This window comes from Mirounga angustirostris, unplaced genomic scaffold, assembly GCF_029215605.1.
Source record: "Mirounga angustirostris isolate CCGP_5_RB_7025 unplaced genomic scaffold, mMirAng1.0.hap1 SCAF_3, whole genome shotgun sequence".
Taxonomy (NCBI): domain Eukaryota; kingdom Metazoa; phylum Chordata; class Mammalia; order Carnivora; family Phocidae; genus Mirounga; species Mirounga angustirostris.
Window position 1 is genome coordinate 66,716,125 of NW_026991711.1, and position 23,581 is coordinate 66,739,705.

Genomic DNA, 23,581 nt, shown 5'->3' on the forward strand with positions numbered 1-23,581 from the left:
ACTCCATACTGTTTTCCAGAGTATATGCCACTTCTTCTTTATCCATTCATCTATCGATGGACACTTGGGCTGCTTCCATAATTTGGCTATTATAAATAATGCTGCAACCAAGTACATATTCTTTTTATGTTTGGAATATCCCTTTGTTTCATATTTTCTGGCATATTCTTCATCATCCTTAATATCCAGCGTCAAAGTCATGAAGCTTTCCCAACTTTCTTCCCACTAGTGCTGAATTAATCACTTCTTTTTTAATGCTTTGTTCCACATGTTATGGTAAATATCGTTTCTGACAATCCATGACCTATTTAAGGATAAAGACTATAGTTTTATTCATCTTTGAACCCCTAGGTCCTAGGTCAAAGCATGGTACATAAAATATGGTGAATATAATATCAATTATATTTCATTTCAAGAAAATGGGATGTAAAAATCCAATTATACAAAATAGATACATTTAGTGGTGATGTTTTAATGAGGGGTGTTACTACAGATTCCTTCTAATATGATCTTTCCTAGAGAATTTAAAAGATAACTTAATTTTCAAAAAAATTTCATATTATGTTCATGAATACATCTACTGAGTAATATCAGATTTATTTTGAAATATATATTCCAATGAAAAACTCCCATCTAAAATATGGAACCAGCTTTATTCTCTCTCTCCTTGTTCCAGATATGTAGTAATAACATCACTCTTGGATTGGGGATTCTCACTTCATACTCTGATTCCTGCTTCATTCTCTGGTAGAAAAGTTGCATGAGATCTGAATGCACGTAGGCCTGTCCAGGCTTTGTGTATGAAGGAGGAGGACACGTGAACGTGTTGGCTGACCTCAGCCTCTCTTCAAAGTCTCCTCAACTTTGTCTCACTTGTGCCCTTGATCAAGACCTCTAATCTTTTGCCTCTCTGCCCACCCCATGAATCTGTTCCCGGGAGGCACCTGACTGCAGCGGCTGTCGGTGGCACTTGTGAGAACTTCACTGTGCTGGGCTGGGAGCACAACAGTCTTCGCTGGTGTGTCCATGCTCATCCTATAGCTCACCGCTGCTGCACAGAGCTTGTGACAAAAGCAGGGATTCCCATCCATCACATTCTCCAAAACGATTGATGAATGGCTTTTTAAAAAAGGTATTATGTTGACATTTGGTTGTTAAGACTGTGATGGCAGGAAAACAAGGAAGAAATTGATGGCAAGACACTGATACAGACAGAAGACATAGGTAAATGTGGTGCTTCCCATACGTATGCTCACTCCTTCAGCCACCCCTGGTGAAGGACCCACCAGCACACCAGGCTGCCCCTGGCTGCCCACACCGCATCTTAGCCTGCTCACGCCTCTGGACGCTTGGAGGAACCACTTTCTATCCTTCACACTCTCAAGCTTATATCCAGAGTCTTATAAGTTTCTGCATCCAAATGGCATTCTCTTCCCTTTCTTAGGAAGGTTCGACCTAGTCTCATAGGCTGGTTGGGATTAGATACCATTTTATCTTCTCTCTCTCTCTGTCTTTTCCAACTTTGTTTTCCCCCAAGGCTCCTGTGTAAACTCTTCTCCCCTTCATCAGTCCAAGTACTAAAAGCTGCCATACATATCACTTCTCACCTCTGTCTTTCCCAGTATGAAAAGCCCCCAGGCGTTTGTATGTTAGGCACAGCTGAGAGATCCTCCTGGGGGTTGGTTAAGTTGGAGGTAGGAGGTAGGTTATTATCCCCATGGTCATGATCCCTATTAATGAATGAAGCCATGCTCTGAACACTTAACATAGCTTCTTTTTGCCTTTGGTCTCTCATTAAATTAAAAAATAACAATAAAATATGGATTTTTTTTGACAAGTGAAGTATTTCTTTACCTGTGAATTAGAAACAGAAGAATCAGCCTTCATGTTCTCCTGTTGACCTCAGTAGCAATTGGTATTGTTTGGAAATGATCACCCAGGCAACTCTACTTCTGGGCACTGAAATTACTTTTCTCTCTTTTCATTCTCTGACATCTGAGAAGTGAAAACAAGGATTTCTCATCTGTTTAGGGACAAAGAACCTGTGGAGTGAGTGACACAGCACTTTTATTCTTGGCAAGGCCTGACATCGAAAGAGCAGTGGGAGATAACTTTCAAGTGGGCCTTAGGAGGAAATCCAAAGGACTGCCTTTCTGCAGGGTCAAATATCTCTATCCTGAGTAAATCGTTCAAAGCAACAGGGCTAGAGGCAAGCTGACGTTGTCAGGCAGCACATGCTGTTAGCTGTCACCTTCTGTTCTGTTAAGAAGAAGAATTTACAAGAATAGTGATTCATTGAATAAAATAGTTCATTAAGGTAAAATTAGATGGCCAGGAAATCAAGTCAGCATTTCATAACTGTTACAGTAAAATAAACACTTCGTAATATGATGTTTTAGAATTCATATTCTAAGCGGTATTATCTTATTTGTGGAGAACCTATCAGAGAAGAACCTTAGGAAGCAATGAGTGCTTTTCTGTAGAAGTCTTTTTTTCATCGACTTCTATACCAAGCTATACCCTCGGCTGATTGTGAAGGTAAAAACACTAGAAAAAGTTTTCATCTAAAGAAATAACGTAAGGAACTAAATTTTTGTTCTTTAAAGGGGGTTATTTTGGGTCAAATTTTGTCCCAAGTATAGTTATTGTATCCCACATGGGCACCATTCTCTTGTTGATTGTGCTATTTGGGGCCAGCTATTTCCCTCCCAACTTATAACTAACACTGCATCTTGCTCTGCACACATAGAAAATCTTCTCTTTGGAATCAGTGAAATTCAGGTGGAAAAAGCAAGGAGAACAATGGGATTTGAACATCTTATTTCCGAATTTCTTGTTAGAAACTCAGAATTTGCTAGGTTCATTGGGGGTAGACAGAATGATTTTTTAATCTCACTGAGGTATCCAGCACACAGTTTTCATTGAGTACCAGTGTTGTGATGGTAGGTTTCTCTGAGCAAGAGAGTACTTTGCGATACTCAAGACTAGTGCCGTCCAACAGAGATACAATGCCAACTTCACGTATAATTTAAAATCTTCTAGTAATTACATTTAAAAGACTAAAAAAGGATGCATTAATTTTAATTGTGTATTTATTTAATCCAATATATCTAAAATATTATCCTTTCAATATGCAATCAAAATGTAAAAAATGGAGGTATTTTACACTTTTTATTGCACTAAGTCTTCAATATTCAGTGTGTATTTTCTGCTATCTAAATTTGGACTAGGCACATTTCAAAATCACATGTGGTTAGTAGCTACCATATTAGATAGCACAGCTCTGAAGGATAATAAATGTACTAAAATTAGTGCATGTTCTAAATATCTACATAACTATATATAATTTTAAAACATTTCCTACTTCCAACAATGTTGGAATTTTCTGAACATGAATACTTTGTTTTTAATTAGATTCTGAAGTCTCATAGGTACTAAGATATGTTATAGATGGTGGTTATATGAAATAAATTTAATTTAAAACTGCATTAAAAATACAGGCACAACTTTTTTATGTGTAGATTTACTCACATATATTAACTGAGTTTCTCTGTCTTTTCTTAATTTTGATCTATAGCTATTTTTGCAGAGACTTCACCTCTTAATATCTTAGGATTCTTAATTTTTCTTTTTAAACATATATTGAAAGAATGAATGCAAGAGGCCAGCAATTTAAGAGCGAACATTATGAACTTTCCCCTATTAGTTGGATGCCCACTTCTGACATGTGTGTTGTTTTTTTTTTTTAAGATTTTATTTATTTATTTGACAGAGAGATAGAGAGATAGCACAGATAGGCAGAGAGGCAGGCAGAGGGAGAGGGAGAAGCAGGCTCTCTGCCAAGCAGGGAACCCGATGCGGGGCTCGATCCCAGGACTCTGGGATCATGACCTGAGCCGAAGGCAGACACTTAACCGACTAAGCCATCCAGGCGCCCCACAAGTGTGGTTTTTAATTTACATTTAGAAACACGATCATTTGCTTTTCCCTTTGATTATTTGACTGCTATTGAGATAAATGCAGGATATTCTTCATTAGTCTGACTTTTTCTTTCCATTTAAAATTCCTTTCAAGTCAAATTCACCTTTGAAGCAGACTGGCTGATCTCCTAAAACTTCTGCTAGAATAGACCCATAACATTCTGGATTTAACGTGAAGTCTTGTTTTCTTTACAAGTTGTAGGTACATGATCTTGCACAGTGCCAGACAGGCTGTTTCGAGGTGACCTTTGAAATCAGGGAGTGAACTTGGACTTCATTGGTTGTGCGACCAGGTGTGGGAATCAGTCACTAAGCAGCATAACAGGGAGATTGTGCCTCCCTGCCCTGGTTTTCCCAGCTCACCTTCGCAATGCACTAATTATTGGGGAAGAGATAGTATCTTTTTGTGAAAAATGGCCACTGGGTTAAGTGGCACTCAAGTGCAATTACTACTAGGGAGAGAAGTGAGGAGAGATTACAAAGTTTTAAATGGTTCTTTGATAAAAAATAGAGAATTTGGATAAATTGAAAGGGGGATATGGAATATTAACACAGAGATGTGACAAAGTACCATATGGAAATTAAAAAAGTGATATCTGAAATTAGTTCAGTTAGAGATCCTGTAGGTGAGAAAATTCCATCTTTTTTTTTTTGAGATTTTATTTATTTATAAATGAAAGAGAGAGAGAGAGCACAAGCAGTGGGGGGGAGCATCAGGCAAAGGGAGAGGGAGAAGCAGGCTTCCCGCTGAGCAGGGAGCCTGATGCAGGACTCGATCCCAGGACCCTGGGATCATGACCTGAGCCAAGGGCAGACGCTTATCTGACTGAACAACCTAGGCACCCAAGACTTCCATCTTTTGAGTCAGGGGCCAATAAGCTTTGTCTGTAAAGGTCCATATAGTAAATATTTTAGGCTTTGTGGACCATATGGTCTTTGTCAGAACTACTCAACTCTGCTATCGTAGCTCAGAAAGCAGCCACAGACAACATACAAACAAACATGGTTGTGTTCCAATAAAACTTTATTTATAAACAGATGGTTGGCTGGCTTTGACCCATGTAACCCCGGTGTAAGAAATAAACATTTACAAAGTTCTGCCTGGTAGCTGCATGACTACCGTTACCTCCTGTAGTTATACCGCTACTTTCACCTCCTGTTACTGCCTCGGAATGTCCACACAATGGTAATGACCTTCTCCTAAATCACATTTTCCGTAAGAAGGCGTGTGTTTCTTATGCCCATTTCCATACCCCAAAGTAACTATTTTATTAGGTAAGGCACGTGTCTCTAACAGAGACCTGAAATTATAGCGGCTTGAGCGTGATAGTAACTTTCCATGTGTCAGCAGTATATGGCTGATCTAGTGACTCCAGGGGTTACCCCACTGTCGTTCCCTCGTGGCTCCCCTTCACCCAGTCGGCCTTGGAACCAGCAGGAAGGGGAAAGAGCACAACCTGGAAGCTGCTCACATCACCTCTTCTGATATCTCATTGGTCAGCACTTAGGCAAATAGCCCCATCTATCTGCAAGAGAGGCTGAAGGTGGAGTTCTTATTCTGGGCAGCTGTGTGCCCCGTAAATTTCTAGAGCCTCTACTACTGGTACTCAAAAGATGACTGTAGCTGCAACTAGCTTTTCTGCTTTAATCTTATACAATAATTAAGAGCCCGAAAGAAGTTACTTCAATTTTAAAGTTCCATTTTGTTGTATTCATGTGACAAATGATAGACTGTTATATTGAGAACGGAGGTCGTTCTAAGTCCTCAGACACAAATAACAGGAATCCACTATACACGGTCAGAGTATTGTTTTATGTGGCAAATATCCTGCATACACTACTACTCTTCTCTTTGGAGGCCTCAGTAGACAGTACTAATAAATCACAGCATTCTTTCCTACTGAATCCAGACGTGGCCTTAAAATCCTCTACATCCTTCTCTAGACAGCCTCTACCAATCAGGTAGTGTTGGCATGCCATCAGCAATTGATTTGCCTTTCTTGGCTTAAAGTTTTACCATTTTTCTTTTTGGGCCTTTGACACCGGTCTTATCTATAGATGGTGACATGGCAAAGTATGAATTGAATGTTGTTGTTTTTTTGTCTTTGAAGTCAAATATCCTCTCTGAAGTTTTGTCAAATTTTCATCTTGTTATTTCCAGATCATGATTAAATCTCATTTTTATATAACTAACTTTAGTCACAAAACCAAAGTTGGAATAATTTTATTCAACCTCTTAATTTTGTAAATAGAGAAACTGAAACTCAAAAAGATGAAAGGATTTACCCATGGGCACATAGCAACATTGAAACTAGACTCCTCAACCCCTGAGTCCCATTCTAGTACCTGTACTTTGCAAAGGTCAAATCAGAAACGACAAGAGTAATTAAACATCAGCAATAATTGTGATGATAATTGGGTGCAATTGATTAACAGTGGAACATTAATTTCTCAAGCTTCTCTTTCTTGCATTTGTAGGCAAGAACCAACATTATTTCACCTTTTCCTATGTGAAAGAAAAGGTATCTTGAGCAATCCTTCCTCTGATGTTTGACTGCTTCTAGAACTTTCCAAAATTTTGGGTTTTTTTAAGCTTTTGGATCTCTCTCTTTTTTTTTTTTTTTTTTTGTATTATTTGTTTCAGAGGTACAGGCCTGTGATTCAACAGTCTTGCACAATTCACAGCACTCACCATAGCACATACCCTCCCCAATGTCTATCACCCAAGCCACCCCATCCTTCACACCCCCCACCACTCCAGGAACCCTCAGTTTGTTTCCTGAGATTAAGAATTCCTCATGTCAGTGAGATCATATGATACATGTCTTTTGCAAGTTTTATAAAATGGATTTGACATTGTGAAAGATAGGATTTGAAGACTGCTTTCTAGGACATCCATATTTCGGTTATGCTATCAAGAATGGTGTAGCTGTTCTTGTAATACCTTGGCATTTCCCGTTTTAATAGGATGCTTTTATGTGAGATTGAAAGTACTGACTTTTGTAGGATATTTTCCAGATGAATTTATAATAGCAATTTGAATTCTTTTTAGCATATTTGACCCATGGGTCTATTAGGTTATGCTGCTTCTCATTTTATTCAGATCCTTTTGTCCGTCCAAAAGTGTTTGTGCTCTCTCAGGCAAGGCTGTACACTTCGGTTCTCCTTATGTGCAGTTTCTCAGCAGGAGTGCTATTTACAAGGCGACTGTACATGAAAGCTCTCATCAATAGGCAGCTGGAGTTAGATTATCTCATTCTTCAAGAGCAGAAAAAAAAAAAAAAACCTCAGCAAAAACAGGTTCAAAAAAGAGAGACCAATTATAGACCAAGCAAATCTAACTATAGTGTCTATAGCTAAGAAAGTATATATTAACTAAAACCAGATTTTAAAAGATTAAATAAATCTTCCCATTAAAACTTCAAGTCCGTTAAGTACCAAAAATTATGGCACTTTCACATGACAGAGAAAATTAGCCTAGTACAATAGACTAAGGGAAATTTTGATAAGGGGAATTTCTTGATTTAACTATTAATTAAAAAGCTTGAGACACTGAAGAATTTTCCTCTTTTCATCTTTCAGTGTTGAGGGAAGAGCCTAAAAGCAGTAAAACTTCATGATGGTAACCAAAGAAAGAAAATAATTTCAGTGTGATGGACCTAAACCTTGAGCTTAGCTGCATTTACCAGACCTGGAAAGTTCTGTGTCCTCTGACACACATGGAGGACAAAATCCTCCTCCATACTGAAACCAACCTCAGGTAAATTCGGAAATGCCTGCTAATCATTTGCGCACCCTCCCTCCATGCACGGTATCCATTTTTATTTTGCTACTTCAAATATGGCCCAAGGAAACCCTTCTGAATAGATCAGCAACTATTTACATGCCCATGTGGCTCCTTCAGTAGGTTCATTTTTTTTATTTAAGATTTTATTTATTTATTTGACAGAGAGACACAGCGAGAGAGGGAACACAAGCAGGGGGAGTGGGAAAGGGAGAAGCAGGCTTCCCATGGAGCAGGGAGCCCGATGCGGGGCTCGATCCCAAGACCCTGGGACCACAACCCCAGTCGAAGGCAGATGCTTAACGAATGAGCCACCCAGGTGCCCCAGTAGGTTCATTTTTAAAAAACAAACATTTAATGAGCATTTACTATGAGTTAGGTAACACGGCACCTAAAGTTGGGAAAGTAAAAATCATAGCCCTCAGAAGCCCACCATTCCAAATGCTAGACAAACAAATGAGCAAATAATTTTAGTACGACATAGTCCAATTGCTGTGGAAGCAGCAATTTCCGCCCGAGTGTTGACAGAGGAGACAGGGCTGGAGCTGGCTGGAAGGCTCTGGGAGTTCATGAAGCAGAGAAGGCGGGGCAAAGAATCAGAGGTGAAAACAACATATATAAAGGCATGGAAGCGGGGATGCCTGGGTGGCTCAGTCGTTAAGCATCCGCCTTCGGCTCAGGTCATGGTCCCAGGGTCCGGGGATGGAGACCCCCATCGGGCTCTCTGCTCTGAGGAAGCCTGCTTCTCCCTCTCCCACTCCCCCTGCTTGTGTTCCCTCTCTCGCTGTGTCTCTCTCTGTCAAATAAATAAATAAAATCTTAAATAAAAAAAAAAGAAAGAAAGGCATGGAAGTGTAAGAAAGCATATGGCTTTTGGTTGTAGAGTGTGGCAGGGGTGTAAGGTGAGGGAGAGGGTGTGGCCGGGGATTGTGTTCAGTAATTTAGCAAATATGAATTAAGTGACTCTTTAGCCTTGGCACTGTCCAGGGGCTCCTGGGGTGGAGGGAAAAATGCAGCTTAGTCCTGGTACTTGGGACATAGGTCATAAATAAATTACATTTGAGTGAAGACATAACAACAGAAGAAATGCCAGGTTCTTTTTCTTCATAAAGAAGCGAGAGTCCGCTCCGATGCCAGGTATCATGTGGTTGGCAGGAATACGTGCAAAGGTGAGCAATAGCACACACCGCCTGTTTGCAAGGACCACACAATGTAGTGGGCGGTGACAGACACAGATCAAGCAGTTATAGCAACATGTATACACCAGCAACTGTGACAAGTGTCATCCAGAACATACAGAGTCCTAGGGACCTATAGTGCAGGATTATGTTCTAATCACGGAGGACAGGGAAAATTGTATTTATCACCCCTCTTCTTACACAATAATTTCTCCATGCTTGAATTCTTAATTTGCTTTATCTAACTTAGAGATCATTTCAAGTAGGTTTTGAAAGAAGGTTACCTGGGTAACAGCTTGTCAGAGCCCTTGCATCTCTGAGAATATTTGTCTTCCACTTTCATAAATGACCAACAACACTGGTATAGAAAAAGCTAAAGTTACAATTTCCCTCTCTTAAAACTCTTCTAGAATTTGAATTCTTGTCATCTGACAATGTGATTTAGAATTGATGTTTCCTCTTTAGGTAGATTTATTTTTCTGTCTGAATCTTACAGTTTTTTTTTTTTAAGATTTTTTTTTTATTATTCATTTATTTGAGAGAGTGAGAGAGAGAGCGCCAGCGGGGTGGAGGGACAGAGGGAGAGGGAGAAGCAGGCTCCCCGCTGAGCAGGGAGCCCGATGCGGGGATCAATCCCAGGACCCTGAGTGGCAATCCCTCTCTTTGGTATTTCCCCAAATGAATTGAAAATTTATGTCCACACAAAAACCTGCACAATGTTTATAGCAACTTTATTCATAGCTGCCAAAACTTGGAAGCAAGGTCAATGGGTAAATAAACTGTGGTACATCCAGATCATGGAATATTATTCAGTCCTAAAAATAACTGAGCTATCAAGCCCTGAAAAGACATGGAGAAAGCTTAAAGGCATATTACTAAGTGAAAGAAGCCAATCTGAAAAGACTATGCATTATATGATTCCAATTATAGGACATTCTGGGAAGGGCAAAACTGTGAAGATAGTAAAAGGATCAGTGGTTGCTAGGGTTTGTGGAGAGGGAGGGAGAAATAGAGCACAGAGAATTTTTAGGGCAATGAAACTATCCTGTATGATACTACAATAGTGGATATATGCCATTATACATTTCTCCAAACCCATAGAATATACAACACCAATTGACTTATTTCGCTTAGCATAATACCCTCTAGTTCCATCTACCTCGTTGCAAATGGCAAGATTTCATTTTTTTTTGATGGCTGCGTATTATTGCATTGTATATATATATACCACATCTTCTTTATCCATTCATCTGTCAATGAAACAAGATGAAGCCAGAGAGGGAGACAAACCATAAGAGACTCTTAATCTCAGGAAACAAACTGAGGGTCGCTGGCGTGGTGGGGTGGCTGGGTGATAGACATTGGGGAGGGTATGTGCTATGGTGAGTGCTGTGAATTGTGTAAGACTGTTGAATCACAGACCTGTCCCCCTGAAACAAATAATACATTCTAGGTTAATTAAAAAAAAAAAAGAAAAACCCAAATTTGTCTACCAGAATATTCTTAGAATAATACCATAAAATTAGAGACTACTCAAATATCAGTAGGGAAACATTTACATAAAGTACATCCATACCTACCAATGCATGGAATACTATGATTTTGTTTTTTTAGAAAGTGATTTTGTTTTTTAAGAAGTAGATGTATATATATGGGTATAAAAAAATGTCCATAATAAATTTTGAGCAGAAAAAAGAAGATATAAAACAAAAAACAAAACAAAACAAAACAAATATACAACAACTAGTGGGAACCAAAATTTTAACTATGGACTTTGGGTAGAAATGACGTGTTAATGTAGGGTCATCCACTGTAGCAGACGTACCACTGTGGTGTGGGATGTTAATAGTGGGGGAGGCTGTGCAAATATGGGGACATTTCCACACTGCTTCTTCTGCTTAATTTTGCTATGAACCTAAAATTGCCCTAAAAAATAAAGTCTATTTTAAAAATCCAAAACAAATGAATGAAATTCCCTGTACAAGGAAATCTGTATTTTGCCTAAAGTACTATATCTTCATAGATATTTTGGCAGTAACCTGGAATTTCTGTTTTGAGGAAACTTAGATGTAATACTCAACCAGACCTTCCCTCTACTTTTATAATCATCTTTATTATGATGTAATCTTTATGTCTCTTGACGATGCAATGCGAAGCCCTAGGGGAAGGGTTTGAGTGTTGTCATAACCTGAATTCATTTTCTTTCTTTCTTTTTTTTTTTTAAGATTTTATTTATTTATTTGAGAGAGAATGAGATAGAGAGAGAGCATGAGAGAGGGGAGGGTCAGAGGGAAAAGCAGTCTCCCTGCTGAGCAGGGAGCCTGATGCGGGACTCGATCCTGGGACTCCAGGATCATGACCTGAGCCGAAGGCAGTCGCTTAACCAACTGAGCCACCCAGGTGCCCCAACCTGAATTAATTTTCATTCTACCTACAAATCTTTTAAGATGGGGGTCCATGAATACATAGCTCTCTCATATAATTTATGAATTATTTTCTATGTAGGAACTACCAGTATATTTCAAATTAAGATTAATGTACTCTTATAGTCCTTGCTGCCAACAGATGAAATATTTTTAAGTGACATATGTTTCTGTCTTTGCATCTTATCCAGGAACCTTGTGTCTTCCTCCTTTTTTTTAAGATTTTACTTATTTATTTGACAGAGAGAGAGAGAGAGAGAGAACAAGCAGGGAGAGTAGCAGAAGGAGAGGGAGAAGCAAGCTCCCCTCTAAGCAAGGAGCCCGAGGCAGGGCTCGATCCCAGGACCCTGAGATCATGACCTGCACTGAACGCAGACAATTAACTGACTGAGCCACCCAGGCTCCTCTTTTCTCACCTTTATTAAGATATAATTCATATACTATAAAATCTGCTCAGTTAAAATATACAATTCAATTTTTAGTATATTCACAGAGTTGTGCAACCATCACCAAAATAAAATTTTAGAACATTTTATCACTATCCCTCCCCGCAAAAATCTCATACACATTAGCAGTCATTATCCTTTGCCCCTTTCCCAACCCTTGGCAAACAATAATATGCTTTCTGTCTCTACAGATTTGCTTACTCTAGACATTTAATATAAATGGGACCATACCTTATGTGGTCTTTTGTGACTGGCTTCTTTCACTTAGTATGTTGTCAAGATTCATCTGTTCTGTATATCATGTATCAGTGCTTTCAGTCAATTTCTAATTGTAAAATAATATTCCTTTGTAAGAATTTGAGGAATGCAAACAGTTTTCCAAAGTGACTGTATTATTTTACACTTCTACCCACAAAGAAGAAGGATTTCAGTTTTTCTGTTTTCTCATCAGCATTTGATATTGTCTTTTTTAAGGTGCTTGTATATGATTTACAAATCTTTTTTCCCAATCTGTGGGTTATATTTTTACTTTCTTTGTGGTATCACTTGCAGTACAAAGGGTTTAACTTTATGTAGTTCAATTTATGCATTTTTTTCCATCTTTTCTCACTTGTGTTTTGGTGTCATATTTAAGAAACCATCGACTAATCCAATGACATGAAGATTTAATTCTCTGTTTTCTTCTAAGAGTTTTCTAGTTTTAGCTCATACATTTAGATTTTTTGATCCATTTTGAGTTCATTTGTGTATAAGTGAGATAGTCTAACTTCATTACTTTGTATGTGGATATCTTAGTACCATTGAACTTAATACCTTTGAATTATCTTGGCAGGCTTGTTGAAATACAATTGGCCACGAAAATGTGAGTTTATTTCTGGACTCTCAATTCTATTGAATTGATGTATATATCTATTCTTATGCCTTACCACATTGTTTTGATTACTGTAGCTTTGTGGCAAGTTTTAAAATTTGGAAGTATGAGTCTTCCGTCTTTGTTCTTCTTTTCCAAGATTGCTTATTCCGGGTCCTTTGGATTTCCATATGGATTTTAAGATCAGCTTGACAATTTCTGCAGAAAGGACAGTATTTTAAGAATTGCGATGAGTCTGAACATCAATTTTTAGGATTACTGATATTTTAACAGTAAGTCTAATGGTCCATGAATATGGGATGTCTTTCCACTTATTTAGATCTTCTCTAATTTCTTTCAGTAATATTTTGTTGATTTCATTGTAGACATCTTGAATTTCTTTTGTTAAATTTATATCTAAGAATTTTATTCTTTTTCACAGTACTATACATGGAACTATTTAATTTCATTTTCAAAGTGCTCATTGTTCATATATAGAAATAATTGATTTTTTTTTTGTATACTGACCATGTATCTTGCAACTTTGCTGTCATCATTTATACATTATATACAAATAGTTTTATTTCTTCCTTTCTAATCTGGATGTCTATTGTTTCTTTTTCTTGCTTAATTACCCTGGATATGACCTCCAGTACAACATGGAATAAAAGGGGCAGAATCAGAAAAAAAACATTTCTGTTATAATTCTGATTTTGGAGAGAAACCATTCAGTTTTTCATTATTAAGTACGATTTTAGGTGTGGGTTTTTCATTGATATTCTTTATCGGCTTGAGGGGGTTCATTTCTATTCCTAGCTTGTTGAGTGTTTCAGTTGTGAAAGGGTGTTGGATTTTGTTGACTGCTTTTTCCACATCTATTGAGTTGATCATGTTATTTTTGTCCTTTATTTTATTAAAATGGTCTATTACATTGATTTTCCTATCTTGAACCAACTTTGCATTCCTGGGATAAATCCCACTTGGTTATGGTGTATGATCCTTTTATATGTTGCTGAATTTAGTTTGCTAAAATTTTATTGGGAATTTTTGCATCTATATTCATAAAAGACATTGGGATGTAATTTCATTATATTGTTTTTTTCTGGTTTGGGCAAAAGTAAAATACTGGCCCTACAGAATTAATTGAGTAGTGTTTTCTTGTATTTTTGAGTGAGTTTGTGAAGGATTGGTTTTCTTTTTTTAAATGTTTGGCAGAAGTTATCAGTGAAGCCATCTAAGCCTAGGCATTTCTTTGTGGTAAGTTTTAATACTATTATTTCTGTTTGTTTATTTGTTGTTAAGTCCACTTAGAGTTTTCATTTCTTCTCGAGTAAGTTTTGTGTCTTTCTAGAGATTTGCCTATTTTATCTAAGTTATCAAACTGTTGACAAATAATTTTTCATAGTATGCTTTTATAGTCTCTTTATTTCTGTAATGTCAGGCTATTAATTTGAGGTCTTCTTTTCTTTAATATAGGTATTTAAAGCTGTAAATTTCCCTCTGAACACTGCTTTCTCAGCCTGCCATAAGTCTTGATATATTGTGTTTTTGTGTTTTGATATATTTGGGTTTGGGCCAGCAAAGGAACTGAGAAAGAATGGTTGATGGGGTAGAAGGAAACCTAAAGAGTTGGTTTCATGAAAGCCAAGAGATTAACATTTTTCAAGGAGAAGGGAGTGCAACTCCATAGACTGTTATTGAGAGTAAAATGAGGTCAGAGAAGTGAAGATTTTCCTTGGTATTTTGGAAGTTGTTGATGGCTGGTTATGAACAGTTCTGTTGGGTTGGAAGGGAAGACAGAAGCCCTACTGAAAGGGTCAAAGTGATGACTAGAAGTGACAACGTAGGTAATAAATATTAGACAACTACTTTCATAAGTTTTGCTGTGATGTGGAGCAGAGAAATATGAGCAGTCTTTGGGGGAGGGATGCAAGATCACAGGGACACTTGTTAAAGATGGGGAATCAGAGCATGCTTGCATGCTGATGGAAGTGAGAAAGACTAATGATTCAAAAGAGTTGCAGAAATCCCTGAGAAGGAGAGAGAGGATGGGATCCAGAGCGCAAATGTGTTAGCTTTTGATGGGAAGATAAAAACTTCTTCGGCTGTAACAAGAAGAAAGGCAGAGCATTTGGGTGTAGATGCAGGTAGAGGTGATGACGGGAAAATTGAGAATTCCTGTATGATTGTAGCTAGCTTGTCAGTGACATATGAACTGAGATCAGCAGTTAAAAGTTAGAGTGGGTTAGAGGGAATATTGGAGGTCAGAAAACATATGAAAAGGTGTTCAATGGACCTTGGGGAAAATTTGCTTGGGAAAAATTTGCTTCTAAAAAACATAATAGATTTGCTGGGCATTTTTTTTGGTACCTAAATAGGGAGCCCAGTTGGCACAGCTGTGTTTATTTTCTACAGGACAGGCTCAGAGTAGGTAGATAGTTTTAAGCAGAGTTGGTGGTTTTCCCAGGTAAGTGAATAGAGGATCATAAAGCAATGATATGCTAAGTGGGCTTTACCCTGCATGTGCACGTGCACGCATGTACACACACACACACACGGAGACATGCCACACTCCTTCACGTGCATCGTACACTCCCATGTGCATGCGTATACACACTCACACATCACACTCACAAGTACTACCCCACTTAATTTTTACAGTAACCCTCCAACAGCATTTTGCTACTGTTTTTGAAGTATCTGAACATGGAAGCACACTCGTAATTTCCACTATGTGAATCACTCTCCCCTCTGTTTCTCAAAAGTTGTCAACATAATCATGACATAAAGTAGAGCCAATGTTGGGATTCTATTTAGGTCATCCCTTCAGTGTAATTGGCCTTGGAGCTTTTTCTTCTGACACCCATCCTACTACTGTCCTGGCTGTCTGGGAACCTCTTCATGCACTGGACCTTCTCCGCACTTTTCCCCACACCCACCGACTACCCCTCTTCTCTCATCAGTGTAGTTGGATTTCAGACTCTGCTCCTCATTGGCTGTGTGAACTACTATGTAATACGGGAGCGATAATAATTCATTCTGAGGATTAAAAAATATAATGCATGGAAAGTGCTCAATTCTGTGTACATGGCATGCATTCAGTAAATGTCAATCTTTTTCTCTCCCTTAATCTCAATCTCAGTATCTCTACCTGTATTATTTGTTCTGGTCATATTTCCTGAAGGATACTAATGTAGCTAACCATGTTGTTTTTGTTTTTTACTACTATAATTTAATTCTTGATGATAGAATTTTCAGTTTAATAATTTTTTTAAGATTTATTTATTCATTTGAGAAAGAAAGAGAGAGAGATAAAGAGAGGGAAGGAGAGAGCACAAGCATGAGCTGAGAGAGGGGCAGAGGGAGGAATCTTTAAGTAGACTACTCCCTGCTGAGGAGCCTGACGCAGAGCTGGATCTCATGGCCCGTGAGATCATGACCTGAGCCGAAACCAAGAGTTGGGCACTCAACTGACTGAGCCACCCAGGTGTCTCTAGAATTTTAAGTTTAATAGTGTTCTTCTGGAAATAATGTCAGAATCTACAGTTGACTCTAATAGGACTTCAGGTGGACAAAAGCGTTATATTTGGAGCATGCAGACCTTTCCATTTGACTCAAATCATAGAGAAGGACTGACTTTGATTATCATGAATTAAATTAAACTATAACATTGAGCACAAAAAATTACATTATTTTCTTTTTTTTTTAAAGATTTTTTATTTATTTATTTGACAGAGAGAGACACAGCGAGAGAGGGAACACAAGCAGGGGGAGTGGGAGAGGGAGAAGCAGGCTCCCCGCAGAGCAGGGAGCCTGATGCGGGACTCGATCCCAGGACCCTGGGATCATGACCTGAGCTGAAGGCAGTCGCTTAACCAACTGAGCCACCCAGGCGCCCAAAATTACATTATTTTCATGTCTTGGTTGTTAGAGTACTTCCTAAGTAAGTGAATTATTCGGCCTTTTGAAATATCACAGGTTTGTGCTGTATCCAAAGAGTCTTCACAATGTAACAGAACAGCGTCGCAGTATCATAAAAAAGGTGTTGTGTCACTGACATAAACTTGAGGGCATCTCTTTAAAGAGCATCACCTTGGGAATGTAGTTGGGACTATCACTCTCATTTCACTTTTGGCTACCGTGACACTGGCTTTCACACCGGCTCTTCAAGTCCCAAGTGGTAAGTCACTCTTGGTCTCGGAGGACAGAGGGTTTGGATAAAGGGGCCTCATTTACCACCTTATTTTTCCTACACCAATTATTATTCACAATTTTATTTTGAAAACAAGACTAATGGCTAAGGTTAATCCTGAGTGGGGCTGGAGCAAAATGAACATATTCCTGCTTTTTAAAAATTGTACTGTTGAGCACATTCGCTTTTTGTGACATGTGGAATGTAACAGAACCGTTCAGAAGCAAAGCTGAAAGCTTGTGCTGTGATCTTTTACAGTTCCCTTTTATTCCTTAGTTCTTAGCAATGGTAGCAAATTATATGTTATTGGAGACTTTATATTGGCATGTGCAAGCAACACTATACTTGTACTGATTAGCAGTGGTAGCTCATATTCTATGTGGAATATAACCACCCCCTTGCAGACATTGTAGTCATGCAGTATTATGCATGCAAAGCCATGTTCCTATGGTTTTGATGTTATGGGGAGTAGCAGACTGTTTTCTTAATTCTCATAAGTTGAATTTCCCCCTAAAGACTCATTAGGAAAAAGCATGTTGAAACATGTGGTGTCATTACACGATTGTTGTCACTTGGCGACAAGCAACAAAAGAAGAAAAATGTTTCTGACAATTTCTGAAATGTGATAGTTAGAAATCACTCTCTGAAATGAATGGCATGCTAGAGAAAGCCAAGAGCTTAATAGATCATATCATGTGTGTAACTTGATGAGGGCTTGAAGTGGGGATGTGATCATGTGCCAAGTGAACCCAACAGTTTTCATGTTCATCTACTTTCTCACTAATGCCGCTTAATGAAAATCAAGCAGATCTATAACGATAAACACGGAAGTGATTACAGAATATTCTGACCCTCGGGAAATTATATGAAATTAAGTGAACCGCCAAAGCTTTAGTTTTACTCACCTGAGGACCAGCTTGTTTGTTTTCTCATTTTAAGATGAGGAAATATTTTTAAAAACAGCTAGAAGTTAAATTCACCCACCCAAACAACTGAGTCTCCCATTTAGTGTTTCTTGTTTTTTCCCATCTGTTGACTCTTGGCATCTCCCCTGCTGCTCCTGGTCCCCACCTGGCCCCGGCTTGATTCTTCTGTTGTGTGTCTATCTCCATGGAGACAGACTGCTCTGAGGAAGGAACGTGCACAGTATCCCGAGGCATGCCTCACTGGACCCTTCGTGGGTGCAGCTTCTCTTTGATCGCAGTGCAGAAAGTGGCAGTTATCCCTTCTTAGAGGAGCAAAATGTGTTTGGGACCTACATTTCTGCCCCCGTGTAGTTCTTCAGATGTAACTCAACAAAGTCCGGAGAGGAGAGCCATCTGTTTTCGGTGCTTCCGTGTCAGGAAAGCCGCGGCAATTTTCAGGAGGACCCAAAGGGGAAGGAGAGAGAGGGATAGAAGATAAGAAAATGAAGGGGTTTACAACCAACTGAGACCAGCAGTCCAACTGTGCAAAGGAAAGGTTGTTAACTAGACACCTGAGAAATATATGGCAACTGCCCCATAAAACACACAATTATTCTGAACAGAGAAGTACTAAAATACATAAAGAATTTGTTTCTTAATGACTAGAGGAACTGGGCCATTAAAAATGCCACAAAAAATTGCTTATTTTACAGAGAAGGCACCCAGGTTTATAGGAAAGTGTAAATTCGCCAGAAGCCTGTTGTTGTGGAGGGCTCACACTTTGCATATTCCAGCCTTTGTTTGTTTGTTTCTACCGACAGTAGTAGTTTTCATGTAAGCACATCGGCAAAGTTTGGTCATTAGATTTTTAGGCCTGTATGAAAAGCTAAACTTGCCTATGGAATAGATAATAGTGTTGAAATTAAAAAAAAAAAAAATAAGTACATGTGATCGACATTGCACAAATGCCAAGTCTTATCATTTCTGGGTGTCAAAAATCACTCTGATGTTGGAGACACCAGACTGAGAGCCGAACCCTTTCGTTTTCTAAACACACGTGTGCAGAAAGACATCATTACCTTCCTGGTGTGCACTGTGATCTCCGGACACCTGGCTAAATCCAGGATTTGATTTTCACTCGCTCTGTGGTGCTGGCATTCACTCCAATTTGCAGCTGTACCTTTCAGAATCATTGCTTTTAAATTGCATTTTCCTGCAGTTTAGATCTCTACCTTCTAGATTAACAAAAAGAAGCATCTATAAAACAATAATGAATAACATGTATAATTTGTGTTATAGTTTACTGAGCCTCTCAGAATATACCTGGCTTCATCTGGGTCTTTCTTACAGGAAGGCTGAGAGATGGGAATAGTTATAACAACCGAGGCCCAGAGAGGTTAAGCGATCTGCCCAATGTCACACAGCTAGTAAGTGACAGATCTCAAACACAGTTCTTGTCACTTCAGAGCCTATGCAACCCTACATGCTCATTAACGGTGTCTTAATGCTGAGAGTCACTCAAGTGTTAGATTGTAAATCACTAGAGGACAGAAATCAAATCCTATGGTTCCCTGGGAATGGTGTCTCAGTATCTTTGCTATGTGCTCTCCAGGATAGAGAGAATTCCAGCTGTACTCATCCACCACAAGACATAATAATTCCTATGAATTTTCTAGGAATGGAGATGAAAAATCTCTTCAATTTCAGCACCGTTTCTTTGGTATTTATGCAGTGCCTGCCAAAAACAAGTAATCAGAAACCAGTAGGCCTAAGAATCCTGAGAATCTAACAAAGCTGTTTTTCTCTTTGTGTTGGGAGGAGGAGAGGGTGTGTTACTGAGATAGTCCTGTTTGGGCAGGTTTATGGTCTCCATGGGCTAGGATGTCACACCAGGCTTTTCCATGTGAGTCTGTAAGTGATCTTGGGCTAGTCATTCCCATCTCTGTGCTTAAGAATGCTAGTGGGCAGCAAGACAGCCTGTCCAATCAGCTAGTGACAAATGGGGCTCATTTAATTTTCTCATTGTTAATAATTTACCAACATTAATTGAATATTAAGCATTGTGCTCAGTAGATATAAAGCAGAATAAAACATTGTCCCTAGCATTAAAGAGTTTATAGTCTAGAATATTTGCCACCATATGAACTTCTAAATCCTACCACTGATGGCTCTATCTGAGAATTTAAAAAAGAGAAGCTGAAACCCTGGGAAGTCATTAAAACCTGGCTCTTTCAAATCAGCCAGCTAGCGACAAGCTAGGAAACAGACCTAATGCGTCCGTCCACCAGGCCGATCTCCACCACTTGACTACCTTGTAAAAAATGATTGTATCATTTCAGGATGAAGAGTAATGCCGATTATTGGCTAATTTTGGCTCTCAGTGCTTCATTATCAAATGCACTTCCTGAGAGCCCTGTATTTCCTGGTGTAAGTGTGGCGCATGACGTACTTGTAACCAAGGAATTCGGCTCAGCCCAAGCGCTTCTCCCTAAGAGGGAGCATGCCAAGTAAACAAGCACTTTGCTGTGCTGTGTGTAAGGAAAGGAATGCAAGGATTAATTCACTTGCCCTAATATCTTTAATCCAATAATTCACAAACAAACAACGTCATTTGGATTTTAGTAGCCGTAATGGTATAACCGTTTTTGACTTTTATTAGTGTGTAATTAACTCTGTAGTGTGTCAAGATGACAGTTGTGATTTTCTGTTCATTCGGAGATGCTCACAGACCTCAGTCTTGTGGCTAGTTTGCGATAGCCTTTTAACACTTTGATGTTGGTCAATGCCAACATTTGTGATCATGTTGATGGTGAGCAGTGATGGGTGTATTTATTACACTGCATAAAGTATGTGTGTGTGTATGTGTGTATGCATGTGTGTATGTGTGTATGTATGTATCTTCAACTGGTTTCCAGTTCTGAGGCAAAGCTGAGTGTGGGATTTGGGGATGGCTGTGGCGGGGTGTAGGGAGTGGAGCTGGGTAGTCCATCAAGTCAGTACTCTCAGATTCAGGACCCTTTCAACTGGCCTCTATTTCAGCCGGCTGACGTTCCAAAGATGATCTGAATCAATGTACCACGCTCCTTAGCCGAGGCCTGTCCCAAATGACCCGGTCACCTCTGTCCATGACAGCTTCTTGCTATTCGAGGGCTGTCGATTCCTGAGCTCATCAGAGCATTGTTGCTGCTATAACTTTCGTCATTGTCGTGGAACGGCCACGTCCCTATGGACACCAGCTCCAGGCCACTCCCTGAACATAGAATTCCGTCTTTGCAGGGCTCATGGCCGTGCGTGCCTCCAGCACACAGGGACCTCTCCTCTGGGTCTTCTTCCTCTTCTGGCCTCTGAGCTCTCACAGGTTGGGGGGCCCCACAAGGTACCCCGGGTATCTTGTTTGCTGTTGTATCTCTTCAGTGCAGGGCACAGACCGAGCCTGTGGTACATTTTAATGCCATGCTTAAAGCCCAAGGCCATTGAAGTGGAGCATAGACCACAGGTCCTAGCTAGGCAGCAAGGAGACACGTCTTTTCTCTCTCTCTTTTAAAAACCTCTCCTTTCTGTTTTAGTGGCTTCTTATACTTACGTTCCTTATTACCCGTGTAAGATAAGTTGCCTCTTTTTTGGGTTTCATGCAAAAACAGGATTAATTGCCAGTCTCTCTCTGAACCCTGGGCAACACATACTGTTTGTAGGAGGCTAGAGAGTTGCTTTTATAAATGGTGGTCTCAGTGTTCACCAGTGTGTAATATGCAGTTAGTAGTCCTAGAATAGAGTGAAAGTTATTAGCCTTGAGGGCCTTAATTGAACTTGAGACTTTAACCTCATTAGCTTTATGCTTGGAGCACTAGGCAATGGCCTCATATATCAACCTAAAGTTTGTCAAATTCTTGAAAACTGTGGGATCATTTGGTAAAAGTGAGTAGAGATGGAGGCTGAGATTGTTTTCTGGGTAATAGATCTTGTTTCAAAGCTTTCCCCCACCCCCTTGCAGCTTGAGAACCACCTGACAGTAATTAATTTATTCTAACATCTCACTCCCACCTCCCACACACATTTTCCCCTTTTGTTTTGTTATTTGGTGGTGTGTGCAATTATCTTCTTTTAAGAAACAAGCACAGCCACCCACAGCTACACGTGTTAGCTGTAAATCTGAACTTGGGGCCGTGGGAAGGAGGCATTCTCTTCCCTTTTTCTCACAGGTTGTAAACTGGTTATTCACATTTTCTTTGATGAGAATTTTAAGCACTGAGTACCGTCTTCATAAGCACATGCAGCAGATGGTTAGGAATATCGTGTGATAAGGAATGCTGGCCAATTTCTTTAGCTATTTTCACCTCCTGAACACACTCCAAAGAAATGTAACGGCATATTTTAGGGTGTGTCTTTACAAGACCTCTTTCCTTAAACATGAATATAATTTGCTGATGTGTTCACTTTAAGATAGATTCATTTGGGGGATGTCTCTGCCGTAAGTGATCTTGTAGCATTTTCATATAAAATTAGACTACTGTCGAAAGCTCTCCTGGGTGTTGCTGCCTAGGAATTAACCCAGCTGTTCCTTCTCTTTACTCAGTCAGACTGTGAGACAGGAGGAAATGAAGCAAGATATTTAGATGACCCCTAATGACCTTCATGCACATTATCTGTGTGATGAGATAATCTGCGTAGAGGAGAAAAGCAATTTCCAGGTCACTCAACATGCTCTGTGAACTAACTCTGCCACTTATTAGCCTAGGGGCTCCAGGCCTGTTGCTTAGACTCCGTATCTTTCTGTAAAATGGGGATAACCAGTACTATACCTCCTTGGGTTGTTGTGAGGATATCAAGACATTACGTAGGTAGAGTTCTTTTTTTCTTTTTTTCTTTTTTCATAAAAATGCTCAAAAGTAGTGAAGCTGGTGGACAAACGATAAAGAAATATGAACACATGTCTGGCTGCTATGCCCCGGGCTTTATTCTTGCAGATATATCCCGAAGTTCCTCCTTTAGGGAAAGTCCTCTGCTAGCCAGCAACTGAAAACACTCTCTGGACTTTTTCCTTCCAGATATGCTCCCTTATTTCCAACTATTGCTTCCAGAGAGCAGGCAGATTCATAAATTGACTCCAAAGTTGTAGTTTCGGGGAAATTAGAGTCACAGAGCTTTGGGGTCAAAAGAGAGCTCCCAGTGAAAGTGGCAGAGGTAGCTACAGAAACAGGAAATTTCCAGGGAAGCAATGGGATAGACAAGTGACCAGATGACATCACTCACCATTTTGGATTGTTTGAACTACTGGCAAATTCACCAACCAATGGGTAAAGATAGTATGCTGTTTTACTATCATCACTATTTTCAGTAACACAACCAGCTTCAGTGTGTGTGTGTGTGTTTGCTTGTGTGTAAGATATCCGGGCCTCCTCATGTCATGATTTTTATATCATTCAGCATAAAGGACTTTCAGAATTCTTTGTTTTGATTTATCCCTTACCTATATATACACACAAATGTACGTATACATATTTATGTGTATATATATACATTATGTAATGTATATGTATATATGTAAATATATATAAACCTTAAAGGGACAGAGAATAACTTTTTGGAGTGTGACTTAAATTCTTTCTATAAATTTGTCCTTGGATTTGTTCTGAATATACAAATAAGGTTTCAGATGACCTCTAGTAAATTCACTTTTAATTATTTCATTTGTATAGACATTTCATCTCTCTAGTCCAATGGTTGTACATATAGATTTTTACATTTAAAATGTTTGGATCAATTTTCTTTAACTTTAGAAAAGTGGCAATAATTCATCCATTAAAACATCAATACTAGAAAGAG